The 22,596-nt window shown below is 45.6% G+C and overlaps 1 long non-coding RNA gene across 1 annotated transcript; it reads left to right on the forward strand.

The window, feature by feature from the left end:
- Positions 1-18,953: 18,953 nt before the first annotated feature.
- On the forward strand, positions 18,954-21,901 carry LOC132250944 (uncharacterized). The gene is made up of 2 exons (XR_009462689.1): positions 18,954-20,555; positions 21,711-21,901. It is a non-coding gene; the product is annotated as an uncharacterized LOC132250944 (long non-coding RNA).
- The last annotated feature ends 695 nt before the right edge of the window (positions 21,902-22,596 follow it).

The following is a 22,596-nucleotide window of genomic DNA, read 5'->3' on the forward strand; positions in this document are numbered from 1 at the left end:
CCTTATCGAAGATACTGTAGGTTAGGATTCGGGTACAGTGACTGCTCATCCCATCATTCTTTGCAGAAGATAAATGCCCTTAAAGTGGGGGATAGAAGGGAGGGTTTAAAATGTTCTTGCCCTCTAGTGACAACCTAAGTACCCTGTCTGGTTCATGCCACCAGGACCCACCACTTCTCCTTGATGTTCCTCTTTCTAAACTACCTTTTTAGGATCATAGGAAAATAGGGCTGGAAGGGACCTCAAAAGTCACCTAGTCCAGGGGCTCCCAACTTTTTTTTTTTTTTTTTTATGCTAAGGACCAGAAGTGACTGCAGACCGGTAGTGAATGGCATACTGCAGGCAGCCAACCCTTTTTTTTTTTAATATACTTGGGTCTGCAGTATGCCAGTCACTTCTAGGCCACAGTTTGCCAGTCTGCTGCCACTTCTAGTCCATCAGAGAGCCCTTTGTGACCTGGTACTGGGCTATGGCCAAGGCATTGGGAACCCCTAACCTGGTCTAGCTCTCTGCTCAAGGTAGGATCATTCTTGACTAAACCATCCTAGCCATGTGTCTCTAACCTACTCTAGAAAACTTCCAAGGATTCCACAGCTTCTCTAGGTAGCTGGTTCTAATGCTTGACCATCCTCAGGCTCAAAGTTTCTTCTCTCCAACCTAAACTTCCTCTGCTGCAGCTTCAGGTAATTGTTCCTTGTTCTATTTCCTCTGGCTGCAGGGGGAAATTAATTTCTGGTCTCTGGATTTGTCATTCAAATATTTGCAGATGTATCAAATCCCCCAACCTTGCCCTACCCCCTGCCAAAAAAACCCCCTCCAGGCTAAATTACGCTAGCTTTTTCACCCTTTCCTCCTAAATCTTGTCTTCGCTCTCAGGCCCCTAATAATTCCTTTTTGTCTCTGTGCTGGACTCTCTTTCTAAGCTGTCTGCATCATTCTTGAAATGTGGGACTCAAAACAGGACACAGTTCTCTGAGTGAGGCCTGAATAGAGTAGAAGAATCACTTCTCTTCATTTGCAAGTGACACTCCTTTGCAACAAGATTACCTTGTTGGCTCTTACGGCCTGTTGTCTCAGAGGGTTTGCTTGTATAGACTAATGAATTTTTTTTCCACAGTGGTAAACTACTGTAACCCCATAGTCCTCTGCAGTACTATACTTTAGCCAGTCACTTCCAGTCTATATGTGTACAGGCAGTTATTCCATCTCAAGTCTAGGACTACACACTTGCCTTTGCCCTTGTTGATCTCATCTGATCAATGGCAAGCCATTTCTGTAGTCTGTCAAGGTTATTCCAGATCTTAGCCCTCTCTCTTGACTGTGTGCAACTCCCTTTCACTCTCTCTAGGTGCAGACAGAAGTACAGCTCCCCAGTCTCACTCATGGCTCCTTATACCATTTGAACCCTCACACAGTCTGGGTTAATTTTTTGTGTGATTGGAGCTCTCTGCAGCTGTGCTCTTCCGTTTGGGTATGGCTGTAGAGTGCTTTAAAGGGGCTGATTGCACAGCAAATGTAACTCTTGTCAAAAAGGCCATTAAAGCTAGCCAGGTTTGGCTATATTAAACTTGTTACTTTTTCTGACAACCCTTTATAATAATCCAATGCACTTCAGCCCACAATGATGACTATAGTATCATCAGCTCGGAATAGCAGTCATATAGTTAGCTGTTGGGGAAAACCTGTACTTCCCTACTCCTCTGCTGCTGCACTGAAGTCTTGTATGTATCCTACTGTGTCTCAAAGGAGACTTGGATAACTTGTCCCCTGTGACTTGGATGAGCTAAGAACTATTTAGTATCTGGAAGTGTCTGTTGTCAGCTACCTCAAAGAACAGATGTTGGTTAGAACAAACCATGGGCTTTGTCTAATGGCACAGCTACAGTGCAGTAACTAGTAGCAGTATGGATGCAGCAATGCAGAGTTCAGTATACTTGCACTGAAGTTTGACTGACATTGGACCTCTTCCCAACCAGCCTGATACATGAGCTGCTTTTGTTCCCTCTACAATCACAAATTATAGTCTATCCATACTTCGCTTCATTCTTGAGAAAGGGTTGATGTTAGTCATGCTAAAACACCAAAGCATCAATGTAGAAATCACCTCAGTAGCTTTCAAAACCCATCTGGAAAGCTGAGTAAATAGTGGGCAATTTGCTCATTCTGAGCCTCAGGTTACTGTGATGCTTGGTGTTCGTGAGTTGCTTAGTTGAAGGCTAACTGTGTTATGTCTACACTACACAGCTACAGTAATGACCATAGGATAAATGTACCCAGGTCACCATGCCAACTGTATCCATAATCTGTTTTTTCTAAGGGGAAAAAAGACAGAAAACTTAGAATGAGACCCCTTACCATGCCAATAACAGGAACATTATATTGGGCTACACTTGCAAAGGGTTCTCAGTATAGATGCTGCTATACTGCCAGAGCTGCACCTTTGTACCAGTACTGTTAATGAACACATCCCTTTAAATAAAACAATGAATTTTTGTTGGCATAACTGCATTCACACTGTAGACTTCTGCCAGCACAGCCAGGTGGGTTAGGATTGGGACTCTTGCTGTGAGATCCCATAAGTGAAGGTCTTTGAAAAGCAGAACAAGTTACTCATTGCCACTCGAGTTTTTTGCAGGAGAGAAATGACTGGAATCGCCAAACTGTTGAGGTATCAACTGTTGCTTTGCCACATAAGCAGCTTATTAATACATTTTGTTTTCTTTCTTTACTAAGTAGAAAGCTGCAAAAAGGTCAAGCAATTCAGTGATGAAGATCTTGCCTGTGTTCTTTGCTGTAGAAATATTTTGGGTACAGATGAGCAAAGGTATTTACTAGGGCTGTCAAATGGTTAAAAAATATGATCGTGATTGTGTGATTAGAAAGATCAGTCTCAGCTAATCGTGACTTTAATCACACAGCTGGAAGCTCAAAGTTATGTGCAGAAAACCTCAGTTATGCAAAGTTATGCAGGTACTTAGTATGGTGTGGATGTGGGGTATGTGTGTTGGGGGAGAGTTTGGAGGTGTGTGGGGTTTGGAGCCTGGGAAGTGGGGTTCCCATATACCCTGGCAGGATGTGGGGTACTGGTGATCAGGAGTGAGGGACAGCAGCAGGGATGGGGGGCCTGTGGCTTGGGAGTGAGGAACACTCTCTCTCCCTCTCCCCCCAGCAGGTAAGTGTGTGTGGGGGGGAGGAAAGGGATGGGGGGCAGGTTGAGGGCCCAAGGGTGAGGAAGGGAGTAGGGTAGAGGCTGGGGTAAATGGGGCGTGGGGCTGGGGTGGGTTGTAGGATGGAGCTGCGGTTTGTCCAAGGGCATAGGGGGGCTTCCACTACTGTGCAGGGGGAGGCATGGGGGGCATGGCTTTGTGCACGGGGTAGAGGCAGGCTGGGGCTCTGTGCCTTGCTGCTTTTGCCCCAGGAGCCGTGTGCTGGCTGTGCTGCGTCCCCTGCCCATCCAGTGGTGGGAGGCACAGCACTGTGTTATGTGGCTCCCAGGGCAATGGCAGCAGGGTGCAGAGCCCCAGCCCACAGCTGCAGCCTGCCTCTGCCCTGCGTATGCTTCCCCTGGGGTGCATGTGGCAGTGGGTGTGCACCCTTGGACAAGTTGCCTGTGGCTCTGGCTGTCCCACAACAGGGGCCCCATTCACCCATCCTTTGCCCCACTTCCTCCACTCCGGGGGCCTCAATCTGTCCCTTCCCTCCACAGACTTACCTGCTGGGCAATGCTCCACGTACTGCCAGGCTGTGTTCCTGGTTGTCTGCAGGCTGTGGCTGCGTGTCTGTGCACCTTTCCTCTTCTTGCTGCAGCCACCTGGAGCCCATGCCCATGCTGCCCCGTGGTTCTCTGTGCTGCCACCGCTGCCCCGCAGGGTGGTCTGGAGGCAGCAGTGATAGTGGTGGAGCAGAGCCCGGGCTCAGGCTCTATAACCATATGTGCGATTAATGTGTTTAAAAAAATTAACGTGAACAACATTTAACATGTTAATCGTGATTAATTGACAGCCCTGGTATTTACACACCTAATCCCTACTGCATTCATTGAGAGATGGTGCCTAAATGTCTTCATGAATCTGGGTCTTAATTTTCTGAAACTTGGCTATGAGTTTTTCAGGGTATTGGCTGATGTGGGATACTGTTGGAGCTCAATGGTTTCTATCAAGGAATATACATTTGGCTACCAGGTGGCAGTTGGACAGGTCTTGCAAATCAAGTGATTTGTTTGCTGAAGACTGGTGAAAATTGTGCTCTTCAAGTGGTTTGATAGGTATATAATTTCCATTAGGAGTCAGCATGATAGTTCTTCACACTTTCACCTGTCAAATCTGGCTTCACCAGTTTGTGGCCCCAAATATATTTTAGGGCTTCTTCAGTTTTGCTGCATGTGACAAGATCAAGTTAATGAAGGGTGGTAGAATGGGGTGGTAGAATGGATACTATTATTGGATAATAGGGAGGAGGTTAACTTCCCAGTTAAGATAATCAAATAGTTATGCAACCACTTGAAAAGCAGTCAGGCAGTTCATGGTGGTTGATACTTGTCACATAGAATAACCCAGTAACTACATATCCCAGAAGTTTTGCTGTCTGCAATCCTGCTGTTTTGGTAGTGGAGAAGTAGAAAGTTGTTTCCTTTAATATAGCAGTGTAGTTCTGGGACAAGTTATTTTTTTAGCTGGTGGGGGAAATAAGGTGGAATTTTTTTGGTTGCTTTGTTTTGTGTTTTGCCAACCCTGTGTTCTAACATTTCTTCTGTGCATTTCATCTGTCATGGTTTGTCTGTGAACTGCGGTGATCATGGTTTGTGAGGAGGAATTGGGAGATTTTGAAGCCAAGACATTTATGATAGTGGATACTGGAGAACTCTTCTGTTTATCTGAGTTCTGTGATGTGCAGGCAATGTCCTTTCCTTGCTGTTTTCCCCCAAGTAAATTCTGCTGTCATGGGCATACTCTTTTGGGGCTTTTGCAAGATAAGACTTTTGTCATTTACATCAAGAATTTGTGATACGGCATGGTTTTAAATTTCACGTTCCTCTCAATCCATAGTAGAATTTGCTGCCACTTGGTAGCCGGGTCAAGTTTAATGTACCCAGAACAGATTAATGTTAGATATGGATCTGGGAATAGGGATATCACAAATATAAACAAATTGCTCTGGTAAAGGAGTGAAGTCCACTTGCCTCAAGTAACCTTTTCCTGATTCCTGTGGTGTTTGTTGGCTAAGCATCTAAATACCAGTTTCCTTTGTGGGAGAGAGAAAGTGGTGGATTGGGAGTGGGTTTTTCTTATTTTTTTACGAGTGCGGTTAGAACCTAGAAGCAGAGCTCCCAGTTACAGCTCCCAAAGTAAAGGTTCATTTTTGAGGCTTCCTGAAGTTTTCTAGTTAGGTTGTGACAGAATGTGGGGCTGTTCTGTAATATTTATATGCCAGGGATTTCCAAAGGCTATGCCAGGGCACACTAGTGTGCCTCAACATCCTGTAAGGGGGAAATGCTCTCTTCTCCCATTTGGCAGCTTGCACCTGTCACAGCTACTCCAGCTATGCCTGCAGTTGCTACTCTGGGGACTGTTGCTGCTGCCACCACTGCTGCTGCATTGCCCTGCCCTTCCCCACCCCAGGCAGCACCTGTGCTGCACCCCCCATGCTCCCAGCAGCATGCTCTGTTGTGGGTGGGTGGTTAGATGCTCAGATGGAGCTGCACTTTGCAGCCTGACTCATCCCTTCCACTCTTCCCACAGTCCCTGGGCTGGCAAGAGGTACTGCAAGGGTGGTCATCACATCAGTGTGTGAGACCCTTCAGGAGCAGCCTGAGCAGTGGGGGCTACCCTTGTCCCCTGAGGTATAAGCCAGGCGTTGGGAGGGAGCAGACAGTGGAAAAAGGGCACAGAAGGGTGAGATGCTTCACCTCTCCCCAGATGCAACCCTTAAGTAGCCCCAGCCTGATCAGTGATTCTCAGCTTCAAGGCTTCCCTCCATGTCTTTCCTCAATTTAGAGCTATCTCTCTGGCTTTGCAACTGTGTGCGTGAAATTCAGAAAAGTGTGCTGCCAATTTATTCCAGAAAAAATGTGCCCCAGATGTCAAAAGTCCTACATAGTGCTTCATTTTACTTGCCTTGATAGTATGCTGTATTCACTAGAAAAAATGAGTTAACTTTATGGTGGACTTGAGTAAATGTGGCTTTCTACCTGCCTATATAAGCTACTGGACAAGGGGTGACCAAAACAGTCTGCAGGCTGGATGTGGCTCATGGAGTTGGATTATCCATTTTGCGGGGCTTCCCATGGGTCTAGACATTTGCCCATGTGGCTAGCAGTGGCAGAGTTAAATGCCATGGCTCCCTAAGCCACAGCAATTAATGCTGCTAAATTTCCAGACTTTGGGGGAGCCCTACAAGCTGGTTCCAGAGCCATGTCACCTACCCTGTAGTGCTGTCCCGGGGGCCAGAAATGTGGCAGTAGGTGGAGTAGTGGCTTTTGCAGCTCCATGGTGTCAGATGAGTTGGGGACTACTGTACTAGACAATGGATCAGTAGATGAATTGGTATACAGGGACATCTGTACAGATTGTTAACCTGTTAGCTTGGATTAAATACACCAGAGGCAAGGATTTTGTGGGTGATACCTTTTGATTGGACCAACTGCTTAGCTGAGATAGCATTAGATAAGCTTAGACAGATACCAAATATCCTTTCTAAGGTTTCTGAGAATCCAGGTGAAGTTTGTGGAAGAATTAAATGCCCTAAGGTTTGTTATCTAAGCAAATGTCTTTAAGGGCCTGTCCAACTACTGTCCCATCTTAACTCTCTTGCCCTTCAGTAGGGAAAATATAGGAGAGTTCTGGCAAGTGAACTCCGGATCCATTTTTAAAATCTGGTCTGTATTATCAAGTCTTGAAACTGAAGTGAACTTAAAGATTTACCTTCTAGTAAAAGTGAAACATTGATGATTTAGCAGGGCTTTGTAATCAGCACAGACTTGTGATGGTGCATAGGGAATTGTTCTAGAACAGGGCTGGGTAAAATATGGCCCACAGACCAAATCTGGCCTGCCAAGGGATTTTATCTGGCCTGTAGTGGGACCATTGGCCCTGCCCAGGCCAGGCATGGGGGGTAGGCCAGGCCATGGCGCATGCGGCTGGCCCCACTGCCCATAGGGGCACAGTGGGGCTGGGGCAGAGTGATGGCCAGACTTGCTTCCCTGCAGTCCTGGGGTCAGAAGCTCCTGGCTGCTGCTACCAGTGTTGCTGCTGCTGGACCCAGCCCTGCTGCCTGGGCACCCTGGCCCATCTGCCCCGCACGTACCACTAGGGTCCCTACGGACAGAGTGCAGGCAGGGTCTTCATGGCAACCAGCCTGGGACCTGTGTGGGCAGGGCATGCTCAGCTTAGCAGATGGGATGGGGCTGCAGTCAGGTGGGGGCCAGTGTCCAGGAGCAGGAAGGGTGGGCAGGGGTTGGGATCATGGGGTGGTGACAGTGCGGGGGCCGGGCCCAGGACAGAGCCATGATCTGCCCGCACATCCCTGCAACGGGTGCTGGTTTTGTGGGAAGGGATTTGTAAGCAGCAGATTATGGCTCTGACCCAGGCCCTGGCCCTGAGCTGTCATCACCCCATTTTCTTGGCCCCAGTCCCACTTGCCCATCTCATTCCCAGATGCTGCTTCTCTGCAACCTCATTCAGTCTGCCCAGCTGAGCATGTCTTGCCTTCACAGGTCCTGGGCCAGTCTCCATGGAGCGAGTCCCTGGGGTAGAACCCTTAGGGAGTTTTCATGAGCTATCGTGGATTGGTGTAGGTGTGCTGACCCAACTGAAGACAACTCACCAAAACGTTCTAGGTGGCCCTCCAGCCCAAATAATTGCCCTGATTTTGATGAATGTTTATTGGAGAAACAAGTACTGGCCTGATTGATAACTCTTTGGTTTATAGAAATGGAGTAGGCCAAGGTTGGCAGCCTGTGGCCAGCAGGCCAGATCTTGCCTGTGGAGGGGTCTGATCCAGCCCTTGGAGGTCCATTCTGGCACAGCGGATCAGCAGCACAGAGCTGTGATGTACTGCCTGCCTATTCCCTCCACTATCGAGCCCTCTGCTCTGCAGCAGCTGGGCTTAGCTTTAGGGCAGAGCAACCAGCAGTTGGCTGCTTGGGGCTGGGGAGGTGCAAAGACTTGTGGCCTGCAGAGATGGCTGGCTTGCAAGATCTGGCCCAAGCTGGGAAAAGGTTGCTGGCCCTTGGAGTAGGTACACTGCCTTTCCTTGTGCAGTTTTGTAGGTGTAGCATCTGGGAGTGTTTTAATCTTTATTTTACGTTAAACTACATAGAAAACAGAAAGGTATAGTCAGGTAGCTCTGATGTATTACTGATGTTTTGGATGTCTACTGCAATGTCTTGGTACTTGGCTGTGTGAAAGTAGATTGAGGCAGCATATTGAAGCTTTTAACATCTGTGAGAAAAGTTAACACCACTCAGATCTTGCTTGCCCAGTGGGATGACAATACTCTACACAGGCTATGATCACTTTGTTTATAAATCATTGACACCTGGTTGCCTTTCCTTTGGAGGAGGCATTACAAAACCTCTTAGTATGTAACATGTTAGTAGAGAGCCAATCTTTTGAAGTTTGTTTACTGACTTAAAATGTCATAACTGATTACTGTTAGGTTGGAACTGGTGCCTTGGCTGTTGTGTAACCTCAGGAGGATTTGAATCAGTCTTTGAGGATTTTTTTCTCTCAAATCATACGAGAGGAGAGGGGTGAACAGGTCTGCAAGAAGACTAAATTCATAGGAAAGTTTAGTGGCACTAACCTGTAACCTCTTGGGTTTATATTATCAAGTAGTTTCAGGGATGGAAAAGTCGCATGTAAATGAAGCAGGTGTTCTGTGTCATGGAAGTGTCATGGAAGTGTCATGGAAGTGTCACTTAGAATCATAGAATTACAGAAAATTGGGGTTGGAAGGGACCTCAGGAGGTCACATCTAATCCAAACCCCTGCTCAAACCAAGACCATCCCCAACCAAGGCTTTGTCTAGCCGGGTCTTAAAAACCTCCAAAGATGGAGATTCCACCACCTCTGTGGGTAACCTGTTCCAGTGCTTTACTATCCTCATAAGAAAGTGTTTCCTAATATCTAACCTCAACTTGCCATGCTGCAACTTGAGACCACTGCTCCTTGTTCTGCATCTACCACCACTGAGAGCAGTCTAGTTCAGGGGCGGGCAGTCATTTCAGGTGGAGGGCCGCTTACTGAGTTTTGTCAAGCTGTTTGTTAAGGGCGGCATGGGTAGCCCTGCCCTTGACAGATGCCCCGCCCCCTGGTTGCCATCTTGTGACCAGAAGTCCCCTAACCCCTGACTTTTGCCACCAGAATTTCCTCCCCTTGCCCCTGGAAGTACACCTTTCATCAAGGGGTTTTGCCATCAGAACCAGGAAAATACCAAATTATATTCTAAAAAGCGTGAACAGCTACAGCATTCATTAATTCAAAAAATTATTTTTGTCCTGATATACATGTGTTTGTGTAGTGTACATAGAGGTGATAGCACAGCAGCTTAAAATTAAGTCTGACTCTTGTATATTGTGTGGGGTGGGTATAGGTTTGTGGGGGGCTGTGGTTATGTGGGGTGAGGGAGCATGTGACTGTGTGGATGTGTGGGGTGTGTGAGGAGATGTAGATGTGGGGATCTGCATGTATGGCAGTGCGAGGGGGGGTGTGGGTGCACGTGTATGGTGGGGTGTGCATGTGGGACTCACCCTACACAGACACACACTGCTCCACCCCACACACACTGCTGTACCCTACACACATGCGCACACACACAGAGCAATATAGCTGGGAGCTACATGGTGCTGGAACAGTGTGGGGGTAGGAAGGCAGAAAAGTGGCTGGAGCTGGGGCTGGGCTGGGCTGGGCTACTTGGTTCTGCCGACTCCTGGGCCCTACCTCCCCCATCTCCTGTCATCTTTGACAGGCATCCAGGAGCAAATATTCATTTTTTAGGGGCTCTGTGGGCTGGAGAGAATGGCTTGGAGGGCTGGATCTGGCCTGTGGGCCATATTTTGCCCACCCCTGGTCTAGCTCCATGCTTTTTGGTACAACCCTTCAGGTAGTTGAAGGCTGCTACTAAATCCTCCTTCTCCAGACTAAATAAACCCAGTTCCCTCAGCCTCTCCTCATAAGTCATGTGCCTCAGCCCCCTCATCATTGTAGTTGCCCTCTGCTGGACTCTCTCCAGTTTGTCCACATCTTTTCTATAGTGGGGGGCCCAAAACATAACACAGTACTCCAGATGTAGCCTCACCAGTGATGAATGGAAGGGAATAATCACTTCTCTTGACCTGCCGGCAACACACCTACCAATGCAGCCCAGTATGCCCTTAGCCTTCTTTGCAATGAGGGCACAATCTTGGCTCATTCAGTTTATTGTCCACTGTAACTCCCAGGTCCTTTTCTGCAGAGCTGCTGCCCAGTCAGTCAGCCCTTGGCCTGTACTGGTACATGGGATTGTTCCATCCTAAACACAGGACTTTGCACTTGTCCTTGTTGAACCTCATGAGATTTCTTTTGGCTCAATCCTCCAATTTGTCTAAGTCTCTCTGAATCCTAGCCCTACCCTCCAGCGTATCTACTACCCCCCCCCCAGCTTGGTGTCATCCGCAAACTTGCTGAAGTTGTCATCCGCAAACTTCCTATGCCATCTTCCAGGTCATTGATGAAGATATTGAACAAAGCCAGTCCCAGGACTGACCCCTGTGGCACTCCATTTGATACCAGCTGCCAACATTGAGCCGTTAATTGCTACCCTCTGAACCCGATACTCCAGCCAGTTTTCTATCTACCTTATAGTGCATTCATCCAGCCCATACTTCCTTAGCTTGCCTGTGAGAACATTGTGGGAGACGTATCAAATGCCTCGCTAAAATCAAGGTATACCACATCTACTGGTCCCCCCGCATCCACAGAGCCAGTCATCTATCATAGAAGGCAATCAGGTTGGTCAGGTATGACTTGCCCTTGGTGAATCCATGCTGATTGTTCCTAATCACCTTCTTCTCCTTCAAGTGCTTCGAGATGGATTCCCTGAGGATCTGTTCTGTGATTTTTCCATGGGCCGAGGTGAGGCTGACTGGTCTGTAGTTCCCTGGATCCTCCTTTTTCCTTTTCTTAAATATGGGCACTCTGTTTGCCCTTTTCTAATCATCTGGGACCTCTCCTGATTGCCATGGTTTTTCAAAGATGATGGCCAGTTGCTCTGCAGTCTCATCAGCCAACTCCCTCAGCACCCTTGGGTGCATCCCATCTGGCCCCATGGACTTGTATATGTCCAGTTTTTCTAAATAGTCCCTAACCTGTTCTTTTGCTACAGTTGGCTGGTCACCTTCTCCCCAAACTGTGCTTACAGGTGCAGTAGTCTGGGAGATGGCCTTGCCTGTGAAGACTGAGGTGAAAAAGGCACTGAATACTTCAGCCTTTTCCACACCATCTATCATTAGGTTGCCTCCCCCATTCAGTAAGGGACCCAAACTTTCTCTGATCTTCCTCTTCCATTTGTCTCATCAAATGCAGATTGCAGGGAAAAAAATCAAACATTCCTAACTGTGCGTGCACTGGTGATGCGTAGGGGGTGCACATGGGTGCACCCCCCAGAGATTGGCCGCTGCTGCCGTTGCTGGCAGTCCCTGTGCCTGCCACCACTCACCACAGCATTAAATCTGTCCCCAATTTGCAAATCTTCTAATAAGTAGAAAGTGCAGTTGTATGACAAGCGCTATTGTAATACTTTGTATGATGCCCTGTCAGCTCTGACAGGAGTGTGAGAACATTTTGTTTAAAATTTAAGCAAAATTAATGCAGTCAAACTGACTCCTAGATGAGAAAACTAGCTTTGCAAAGTGAGGCCTAAAGATTTCAGTGTTGCCATTTTAACTTCTCTACCGTTATCAAGCAATACAATCCCAAGGCTAAACATCTAGTCCCTTACATGAGAAACACATGCAGGCTCTTTGCAGAGATGAATCGTATTCTAGTGGATCTTACTCCTGAATACAAGTAATAAATTTTATTCTCTATTGTGACCTGGGGAAAGCCACTGGCCTCTACTTCCTTGTCCTTATTGAACATCTGGGGAAGGTTCTCTCAAAGGTGCTGTCATTCTTGCTTGTTCATGAAAAACACCCTAGGATCTTTTGGTTAGACACACTTAAGTAATTTAACTTTTCCCCACATCAGTCACAAAGCAGAACTCTGGGTCAGAACTCTGACAACTGGTAGTTGGATGACTTGCTTTCTGCCTGTTGTGCTTCAGCTCAGACAAACAGCTGATCTCTGATGCTACAGCATTGAGTCCTGCTCAATCGAAGTGGGAGTCACTGAGCAAGTGAGCCCAGAGCCACATGGAAATACATTAAGGGAAAAGCAATGCTGGAGACCCCATCATGTCTCTAGCAGATGGCATTTTAAAACTGTTTAAATGTTTTTTCCATCTAAGTAAATCAGATATTTAAAATTGTTCTACTTTGTTTTTTTTAATTGAATGTTTTGCCATTCGCTTCATGCTGCTTCTGTCTTGTCTCAGGCCTCTGCACTGAAGTATTCCATAAATCTGGGTATCTAGCTGCAGAATTTAGCCCTGTCGACACTATGCAGTTGAAACCATGTGGGAATGGTTGCTATTAATGTGTTAGCAACCACATGCAAGTAATTAACGCTAGTGCAGTTTTCCTTATACTTAATGGAAAGTTTTAAGTCTTACTTTAATTCAGTAAAAAGAGTACCAGCCTGGAAACATTTTAGGGGTACTCAGCCTTGCAAGCATGTCTTGGGGGTGCACAATGGCTGAGGAAGGGAAGGAAAGAAATTTTGTAGCATCCAGGTTATAATTTAGTTTATGGAAGGAAACTACATTTGCTTATTTTAGGGAATACCATGGTATTCCTTAATTACCTGCAAGCAGTTAGTGTCAACATTTTGAATGGGGATTACTTCAGTGCCTTTTGAAACACAGTTGTTGCTCTCATGGTGCCCCTGTCTATTATGCTCAGGATTATTTTCTTTTTAAATACTGTAATTTCTATAGCAAGGCTTGGACAGTATCCCCAACCTCAATCAGAGCTCTGTCACTACTGTGGTTCCTGGGGAAGAAGAAAATAATCTATATTCCCATTAATCAGATAAATCATAATGGTACAGCCATCCTTAAAGACAGATACTCTTAGAATAGATTCAAGTTTAATGTAGACATAGGCATATATGTGTGTCTGTCCTTTAAAATAGCATGCTCCCTTCTCTCCTTGGCAACTTTGTATAGTTCTGTTACACAGTGTAGTAATTTTTAGGTGAAAAGTCTCAAGCCTAGGATTTTGCCAGGCTGAATGAGTTCTTCAGAATGCCTTTCTGCTGAAACTGCTAGCAAAACAGAATGGCATAAAGGTCCCTGTTGAGGATTATGCTATTGCTCAAATGGATGTGCATATTGCAGAAAGAATGGCTAGACACTCAAGTTGGGAATAGCTTTAAGTGATTGTGTTGAGCATGTGCACATTTTTTCTGATCCCACCTCTCCTACAGATTTTCTTAAAGGCTGCTCAGCTAAGGTTTCAGGAGTCTGCCACTGAACATAGACTTTTTTCCTGCACTTTTATCTTTCAAATGAGCTATTGAAAAACTAGCCCTCTGCCCGTGCAGAACTGGGTTTTATGAAGTCCTGTCAAATCTCCTAATCCCATTTTGGTCCTTTGGAGCAATTAACTTTTATCCCAAAACCCTGCTTTGTAAATCTGCCAAAGAAAACACTGGGTCCTGTACAAGCCAATATCAAAATGGAGCAGTTCAGGGGAGTCTGTTAGGAAAGAAGTTAAAAGGACAAAGTCAATGTGTTTTTCATATCTTTTTTAAAATCATTTTCATGCTCTGATTACAAAGACTAAGTGGACCCTTGAAACCACAGTCTCTTTCCTAACTGAAACTTTATGCTACCCTGTTAATACAGGGTCATGCAACTGCTGGAATTTCTATTTGAAAAACAACACCCAAGCTGAATACTGTCATAAAACATTTGCACAAAGAAGAGGGACAACTTCAGTAAAAAGAGATTTTTACAAATTGATACACGAGGGGAAGCAGATAATAGTGCTGTCTTAAGTACCCAGTCTCGATCTAAAAACTTCAAGAGACAGAGAATCCACCACTACCTTTGTGAGGTTGTTCCTCACCTCCATTGTTAAAATGTGTACCTTATTTCTGATTTGATTTTATCAAGCTTCAGCTTTCAGATATTCATACTTGTTATGCCTTGCTCTGCGAGAGTAAAGAGCATGTATAACCTATTACTTTCTTCTCAGAAAGGTACTTGTACTCTGTAATCAAGTCACCTTTCAATCTTCCTTAGGATAAGCTAAAAGGGTGGAATGTTGACGTTTCTTGTTGTAAGACTCGGGGTCAGGCTGATCATTGGGGGGTCTGGAAGGAATTTTATCCCATGGTCAGATTGGTATGGACTGAGGGTTTTTATTTTTGCCTTCCTCTGTAGGGGGGCATGGCCCTCTGTCTGGGATCTCTTGAGCACATATTGATAATGTTTCATAGAAGCAGGACATTGGCTGCTGTAGTTCCCTGCTTTACCTGTGGTAGGTTAGGATGTTAGGTCTGTGTTGTATCAGGGTTGACAGTAGGCTTATGTAGAGTTTAGATTATGGTTTGTATGGAATGGTTTGGGGTCATCTAGACCCAGCACTCTTTCCTGCCTATGCAGGGGGTCGGACTCGATCTATTGAGGTCCCTTCCAACCCTAGCATCTATGAATCTATGATTTCATGAAAACATTGTATGTATAGGGTGGCCATCATAGAGGACAGCACAGTAACCACCTGTACTGCACCATACATGTGGCACGTGGCTATTTTTAGCAGCTACTTCACCATAGTGGCATGCTGTAACAGGGGAGTGTGTCACTATGGCCAAGTAGCTGCTGGTCTTGTGTAGACACCCATGTATGTTGCATCATCATAGTGCATCGCTATGGTGACATAGCATCATATGTAGATGCTCCCGCTGTTCCTTTAAAACATCCAAAGACCGTATTAACCCTTTAGACCACAACCTTGGGGTTCCAGGAGCTCATGTTGGGTTGCTTGCCATTGCTTTTACAAGAAGCAGTTCTCTGCTGTAGCTAGGGCCCTCATTCCTCACTTCTAGATGAATAATTGCTTTGGCTGTATTGAAATAGATTTTGTTTGATTAGGCCCTGCTCACGAGTGATCCAGATAGTTCTGACTGTCCTCCTTGTAATTTACCTTCCTGATGGTGTTTGCATCCTCTGAGGATGGCAGCAGCAGTGATTTATATTTACTTCCAGATTACGAATGAAAATGTTGACAACAATTATATTTAGTCCCAATCAGTGCTAGAAGCACCAGCATCCAATGATGATGCCTGATTATTATTTTTTGAGACTTGCCAATTTACTATATTCCTTCAAATTTTAAGTCTCCCTTGAATGTAGGATGCATTTAAATCTTCTGACACTCAATTGAAGAAAAAAATAAAATATCAAGTAAAAAACAATTCAAAAGATTTCATAGATTTCATAGACATTAGGGCTGGAAGGACCTTGGAAGATCATCGAGTCCAGCTCCCTGCCCAAAGGGCAGGAAGTCAGCTGGGGTCATAGGATCCCAGCAAGATGAGCATCCAGTTTCATCTTGAAGGTGTTCAATGAAGGCGCTTGAACCACCTCCGGTGGCAGGCTGTTCCAGACCTTGGGGGCTCAGACAGTAAAGAAATTCTTCCTTATGTCCAGCATGAAACGATCTTGAAGTAGTTTGTGACCAACTATAAGTTACAAACTCTATAGTGCATGTAGGACCTTTTTACTTTAAGACAGGCCATTTTTAGTACAAATATTTTATTTTTAAAAATTCCCTTATATTTGCTACATTTACTAAGTTACTTTTGTCCAATTAACTTGCAACTTTTGTCAAAGAATGAAATCAGGTATATTTCAAAAATTCTATTTTCCATAAAACCATGTTGACTGGCATTAATGTCCATAGCTGACCTTCCATTCTTTATCTGATGAATCCTACATCAGCTTTTCCATTATTTTGCCCAGGATTAATGTCAGTCTTAATGTTCCATAATCACAAATCAATCCACTTACCCTTTTTGACTACTGACAACATATTAGTACTCTCTCTCCCCCAGAATTTCTGGAAAAATGCATATCAAGTAATCAGAAGTCTCCTTTGCCAGCTCTTTTAGGAGTCTTGGTGTCAAATACTATAATCCTTCCAGCATTTAAAATAATATTTATCTTAAGTAAGAATGTGATTTAACATCCTTCTTTAGTTCTGATGGACTGGAAAATACTTTCTCATCGTCTTATGATACTAGTGTACTGACCTGATATTTTCCTCAGAGAGAACAGAAGTATTTGTTGATTGCTCCTGCCTTTCTGCATCCTTGTTTACAGGGTGATCATCTCCATGTAGAAATGGACCAAAACATTTGTTAGGATATTTTCCCCCTCTAATATAGTTTTAAAAGCTATGTATTATTCTCATCCTGGATGAACGTGGATTTTTACTCCTGATGTCTCCAGCTTTTCTTTTTGCTTGGTATCCTGGGGTATTTGTAGATGACACTTTAAAGGGGTTTAAAGTGGGTTAAATGCCTTTTGCACCACTTTAATGGCATTGCTGTTTGCACATTCGGCGGCATATTGCATGTTAATTCCAGCCACTGTAGCACATTTGGCAGCGTAATGCACCTTAAATGACTTCGGGGTGCTGCAAAGTAAAACACTAGGGCTGCGTGAAGCTTCAGTCACCGATTCAATTTGGAGGAGATTTGGCCTGATTCAGCGGCTGAATCTCTGAATCCAAATCGAATTGGGAGACCAATAAAAAGGTCTGTAGCAATTCGAAGCCTCTGAATCAATTCAGAAAAGCTTTGGAGGAGAATTGGCGATTTGGGCAGTCCTCACTCGCCACCGCAGGGAGCTGGACCCGGTCTTCATGCCAGTAAATAGGGGGCGGGGGGCGGGGCTGGAGGAGGAGGGGCAAGGAGACAATGCGGGGACCCCTGCCAGGCCCCATCCCCTGCCTGCTCCCCCAGCCCTGTCAATGGCTGCCCTGCCCTGCCCAGCCCAGCCCAGCCCCAGCATCCTGGTACTTAAAAAAAAAAAAAAAAAAAAAAAAAAAGCCCTGTGTGGCAGGGCACTGTTTGTGCCAGTCACTTTAAGGGCCTGAAGACAGCAGCTGGCAGGTGCCTGATGAGGGCAGCCATTTTGGATTCAGGACTGCCCATATAAACAGGGCATTTTGCTGCTGGAGGCCAGGCAACATCATTGCCTGGCTGCAGGGCTGCTGGTATCACCTGGGGGTAAGGGAGGAGCTGCAGGGGATGGTCAGGAGGCTCCTAGTCCTGGGCATGACCTAAAACTGCACCCTGCCAGGAGTGGGTTGCCTAGTGGGGCTCCCAGTGGCACGGGAGCCCCCAGGAAATGCCAGGCCAGTTATCACCCCTGTGAAAGGCGGGTCGGGGTGCCTTAACCCCAGCTCCCACAACTGGGTGGGTTACCCTTTTGTAGGGTCTGGAAGGTGGACCTCAATGAGAGAGCGGGGTCATAGACTCAAGCCTGTCTTGACATCCCCTGACTGGTCCATGCTGGGGCCAGGACTGGAAGGGTCGAAGGGCCGGGGCCCACCGCGAGGGACGGCCAGAGCTGAGGGCCTGGGGTCCCGACTGGCCTGGAGGTGGGCCAGGGCCAGTAGAGCCGAAGGTCCTGGGGGGACCTCACCCGTAAGGGGGAGCAGCTCAAGGAGCTAGGCAGCCTGGAATGAAGGTGGAATAGGCCGCCTGAATGGAGGGATCCAGGTGGGGTTCAAAGAGCAGGATTCTGGGGCCCAGTGTGGGGCCGGTGATATTGACAACAGCTGGGTGCCATCGGCGAGGTTTGGGCTGTGGTGTACGGGAGGAATGGAGCCGCAGATAGCGCACCCTGGCATCGGGGCAAGAAAGGGGCAGCCTTCCGCTTAATTAACATCAATAAACAAGGCATGGTGGGAAAGAAGGTGGGAGGTTAGCTCAGAAATAGGTGGGTGGGCCACAGGAAAATTGGCCCTGAGAAGGCCCCCCCTGTTGCACCCCGCACTCGCTGCTGCAGCGGCTGTCAGGGCCTCGGGGGGCTCATGGCAGAGCTCCCCCATGCAGTGTGGGGCAATGGGCAGTGGGGATTGCTCCCCAACCTGGCAGGAGCCAGTGAGCGCAGGGCTTTTTTTTTAAAGTGCTGGGATGCTGGGGACGGGCAAGGCAGCCATTGATGGGGCTGGGAGAGTGGGTGGGCGATGGGGCCTATTTGATTCGGAGATTTGGCCAAATCGGCAGCAGCCAAATATCCAAATCAGATTTGGCCAAATTGTTTTGAGACAGTGATTCGAATCACCGAATCAAATCACTATCCCCCAAATTAGCCGAATTCAAAGCAAATACTAGCTGCTTTGCACAGTATAAAACACCTCCGAGGAGTTTTGGTTTCCTACCCTACAGCTGCGGAGGGAAGCACCAGACTCCATGTGGCTCAGGGGCTGTGCAGGCAGATCGTGCAGGCAGCCCAGCAGCAGCCTAGGAAGGCAGGCTCCATAGAAAGGAAAAATAAAAAGTGGTGAATCTGATCTCCAACCCTGCCCCCCCTCCCCGGGCCTAATTGCTTGAGCTGCACGGGGGCCCAGTGCTTCCCTCTGCAGCTGCGGTGCCCCCCAGGACTGCCCGAGCTGGGTGGGTGCTGCCTGGTGGGGGACCACTGCTGCCCACCCCCCCAGCTCAGGGGCCGCTCTGCCCGCCAGGAGCTTGCTCTCCCTTCCCCGCTGCTGGAGAGGCAGGTAAGGATCAGGTTCTGACATGGGTCTACACAACACAGGCATTTATTTTGCCCTAAATTGAAGTGGTGTTTTTAAAAAAACACTTCAATTTAGGGAGACTTAAACCCCTGTGTCGTACAAACGCCCTTCTCTGCTTGGTCACAGCAGAGTGCCTTTAAGTGCCTCAAACCACATTATTGTCTCAATAATCCCTTTAGAAACTAGTTACTTCCCATTGAACATTGTTAGCTGGGAGCTAGATAATGTCTGGGGTGTAAGGTATGACCACTTAGTGTTGCTGGGAGCTACAGCTCATGTGTTCACCACAAACCGGTAGCAGGGGTTGGCCAGAATGCGGTAAAATGGAAAAAGAGGATTCAGTGAGCTAATGCTACTCTTAGGTAGCCACAGTGAATGAGGACGCCAGGATATACAGGCAGAAGCATCTGATGATCCTTGAAGCTTGGTGGAAAGTATATTTTTTTTGAAGGCAAACAGCTGTGGGAATGACAAATGAATATAGTATTTAGATTAAGAGGAATATTTTTCTCATTTTTCAAATCCTAAATGGTGCCAGGCCAGGTAGTGGGGCCCTTAAACGTGCCTCATTTGTACCACTCTACAAGCAGGCTAATTGCAACTGCAGCACTGCATGGCTGTGGCTACACTATTTCCCATTTGGAAGCTGGCTCCTGGAACTGTAAGTTTTTCCGGGTAGATATGCCTTCATGCTATCACTGCTGTTTCATGGAAAACTCTGAAATATTCTATTTGAAAGATGTTCTGATTTGCCCCAATAAAGGAAAACAAACCCACCAAATTTCTCATGCTGGGCACGGAAAACATCATTGGTTTTACCAGTCAAAAAATCTGACCTTGGATGTTTGAGAACCAGCTCTTACTAAAGTCAGTGGGAATCTTTCACCCGCACAGATGACTGGGTTTGGTCATCATCTTTTCCCTCCTGCTTGATCGAGTCTGTCTTGGAATCGCACATCTCTGTCATGTGGCAATATTTAGCAGTTCTATAAGGATTTAAGTTTTCAGATCATTAATTCCCTTAGTAGGTCTTGGAGGTCAGTAAATATAACGCACATGCAGGAAATAAGGCTTTGCTTACATGTGAAAGTTGCACTAGTATTACTTAAATCCATTCACCTTGGGTTGAGTACCTTATTTTGATCTAATTTACACTAATTTCTAGTTCATTTAAGCTAAACCAAAATAAGACTGGCTTAAATCAAACTGTGAAAGAATGAGTTTAAAATCAAATCTCTCATGGAGAAGTCTGAGTCTGAGGCAAAATCGGAATTAGAAGTCAGACTCACTGGGCATGTCTACATGTGCGACTAATGCTCAGAAAGCTTACTGGGCAGTAAGTCAAATGAGAAATAAGTCATAGTAAGCCCCCAAAGTAACACATCCTTTTTTCAGATCATGAAAACTATTCAAGGAGAAAAGTATGTAAGAAGAAAACAGCAAAGGTGGAAGAGTAGACTAGCTTTTAAACTGAATGTTTTTCAAAGTATCTTCCATAAGATGGCAGTAGCTTCTTTAGTGAACAGGCCTGGTGGGCTGATGTGAATTAGTGTGTGAAGACCTGCTGGTAATCTTAAAAAAATCAGACATCTAGTTTTTCTGGGTTTCATTTCCCAGTGCCTGGTACAGGTCCTGTATGACTTCAGTGGTGTGGACTAGTCAGGTATCTTATTTTTATTTGATAAAATACTCTTGTTTTTTCCCCCCTTAGAACCTGCAGACACAGATGTCAAGAGGTGCACGTCCCGAGGGAGTTGTTAGTGTCAAGTTACATTTCTGACATTCATAGCGGTTGACTGTGCAGAATGCAAAAGAGAGGAACAGACTTATTCAGACTTTTTTGGATCTTTTGAAAAAGTTTCATTTTGCCTAGTTACTTCTTTAAAGGGGGAGACTTGGTTTGTGGGATCAGAGGACACAGGAAAACAATAGTGATTTTTTTTCCCCCCCACTCTCCCCCCAAATATGGAAGGGATTTATTCCTTGTCATGGCCAAGCTAGATTCCTCCATTTGTTGTCTGTCTGTCTGTCTGTCTTTCGTACAAAACAGGCATGTTTTTAGGAGGTTTGGGGGTTTTGTCTGAGGGAAAACAGTAATAGGAAAATTTGTTTGAGAAGAGACCTCTATTTTCTGAAAGCATTTAATGTAAAGGATTTTAAATCTCAGGTATTTTAATTTTCTTCTCCTAATATTTTAAGTTTATGCCATGTCATCTACAGTTGAATACACTTATGCATTTTTATGGGGTGTGATTATATGTATTATTCCTCAGCTGTATTTTCACAATTCAGATAAGCAATGGATATTTTTTTTCTGGGTATGGTACAGTGTAGTTAATAGCCATAAAGTGCTTTTAGACACTGAGGTCAAAGTTGCTATTTAAGTGTAAAATATTTGTAATTATTTATTTAGCTCTAATGGCTGGGTGACAGTGGGGGGGGGGGTTGGGAGGGACTAAAAATTACCTCTATAGAATTTCCCTGGGGCTTACATTTACTGGCTAATGTTAGTCATCTGTTTTAGTTTCCTCTGGACCATTAGAATCAAATCCATCAAATGCACAGGAATCATAGTTAAAAAGTTGGAGAGTTTAGTCTCAAAGTGGAGAAAATTGGGTGGAGGCAGGAATAAAATACTGTGAATATCTATTTTTCACTCAAATCTTCTCTCTCTCAACAAAACTTCCCAAATTTTCTGATTTTGATTGCTGTGTATTTGATGTATTTGATTTTAATGATCTTGTTGCTCCAAATGAATTTTGTTAGAAGAAAATTCTGACAACGTTCTCCTGTCCTCTCTTAATATTAAAAATTGCAGTCTGATGTTAACTCCATTCCTGGGCCTTAATGTTGAAGTAAATGAGCCAGACCCAGAAAGCGTGAATGGTTTCCATAGATGTCCTAGGAAAGCGCTGAACTCCAACGTCTGGCTTCCAGTCATCATTGTAATCCCAACAGAGAACTTAAGTGCTGGAGGCCAAGCATAGTGTGTTGTTATGGCAGCTGAGGTGGGTTGCTTTGTCTCTTATATTTTCCCCTTCAGTATGAATCTTTCCCCACTTCAGAATGAGGAAAGAGCATTTTCAGTTCTTGAGCTTTGATCTGTGTTGAAGTGTAGAGCCTTCATGGAGACTTGTGTTTGGCAACCTTGTATTTTAAGGGGTCATTTCAACATTACTAGTCCATAATATGCTTGTTGCGTAAATGACAATGAAAAGGCTTTCTAGACTTTTTGAGTGGCTGCTTTCTTTCCATATTTTTAAATGAGATGAAAGCAAGTTATAGGATTCAAATTTTGAACCTAGCACTAGCAAGTTCTTAATTTTTAAAAAGACTTTTTAAAAAACACTCTCCTGTGTGTAGAGGGCAGTGCTCCATCCCAGACAGGAGTTATTTACGTTGTGGTGGCATCTAAAGGTCCTGTTGTGAATGCTCTAGGGCCTCTGGGAAGCAATTTAAGTAAAACGAAGTGAACTGTAACTTAGCGTAGTCCGGGGTGGCCCTAAGCATGTGGAGATTGTAAAACCTGGCTCTTGAAACCCCCTCCTCTCCTACACTGAGCAAAGGGAGTGAGAGAGTGACATATCAGGGCTATAGTGCAAAGGGTTACAATCAAAGTGCCCAAAGCTTTCACCTCCTAGATGGAGTGGCACTGGGTAGGATGGCTCAACTATATATGGTATATACAAGGCATTGGCCAGGCC

This window comes from Alligator mississippiensis, chromosome 5 (assembly GCF_030867095.1).
Source record: "Alligator mississippiensis isolate rAllMis1 chromosome 5, rAllMis1, whole genome shotgun sequence".
Lineage (NCBI taxonomy): Eukaryota > Metazoa > Chordata > Crocodylia > Alligatoridae > Alligator > Alligator mississippiensis.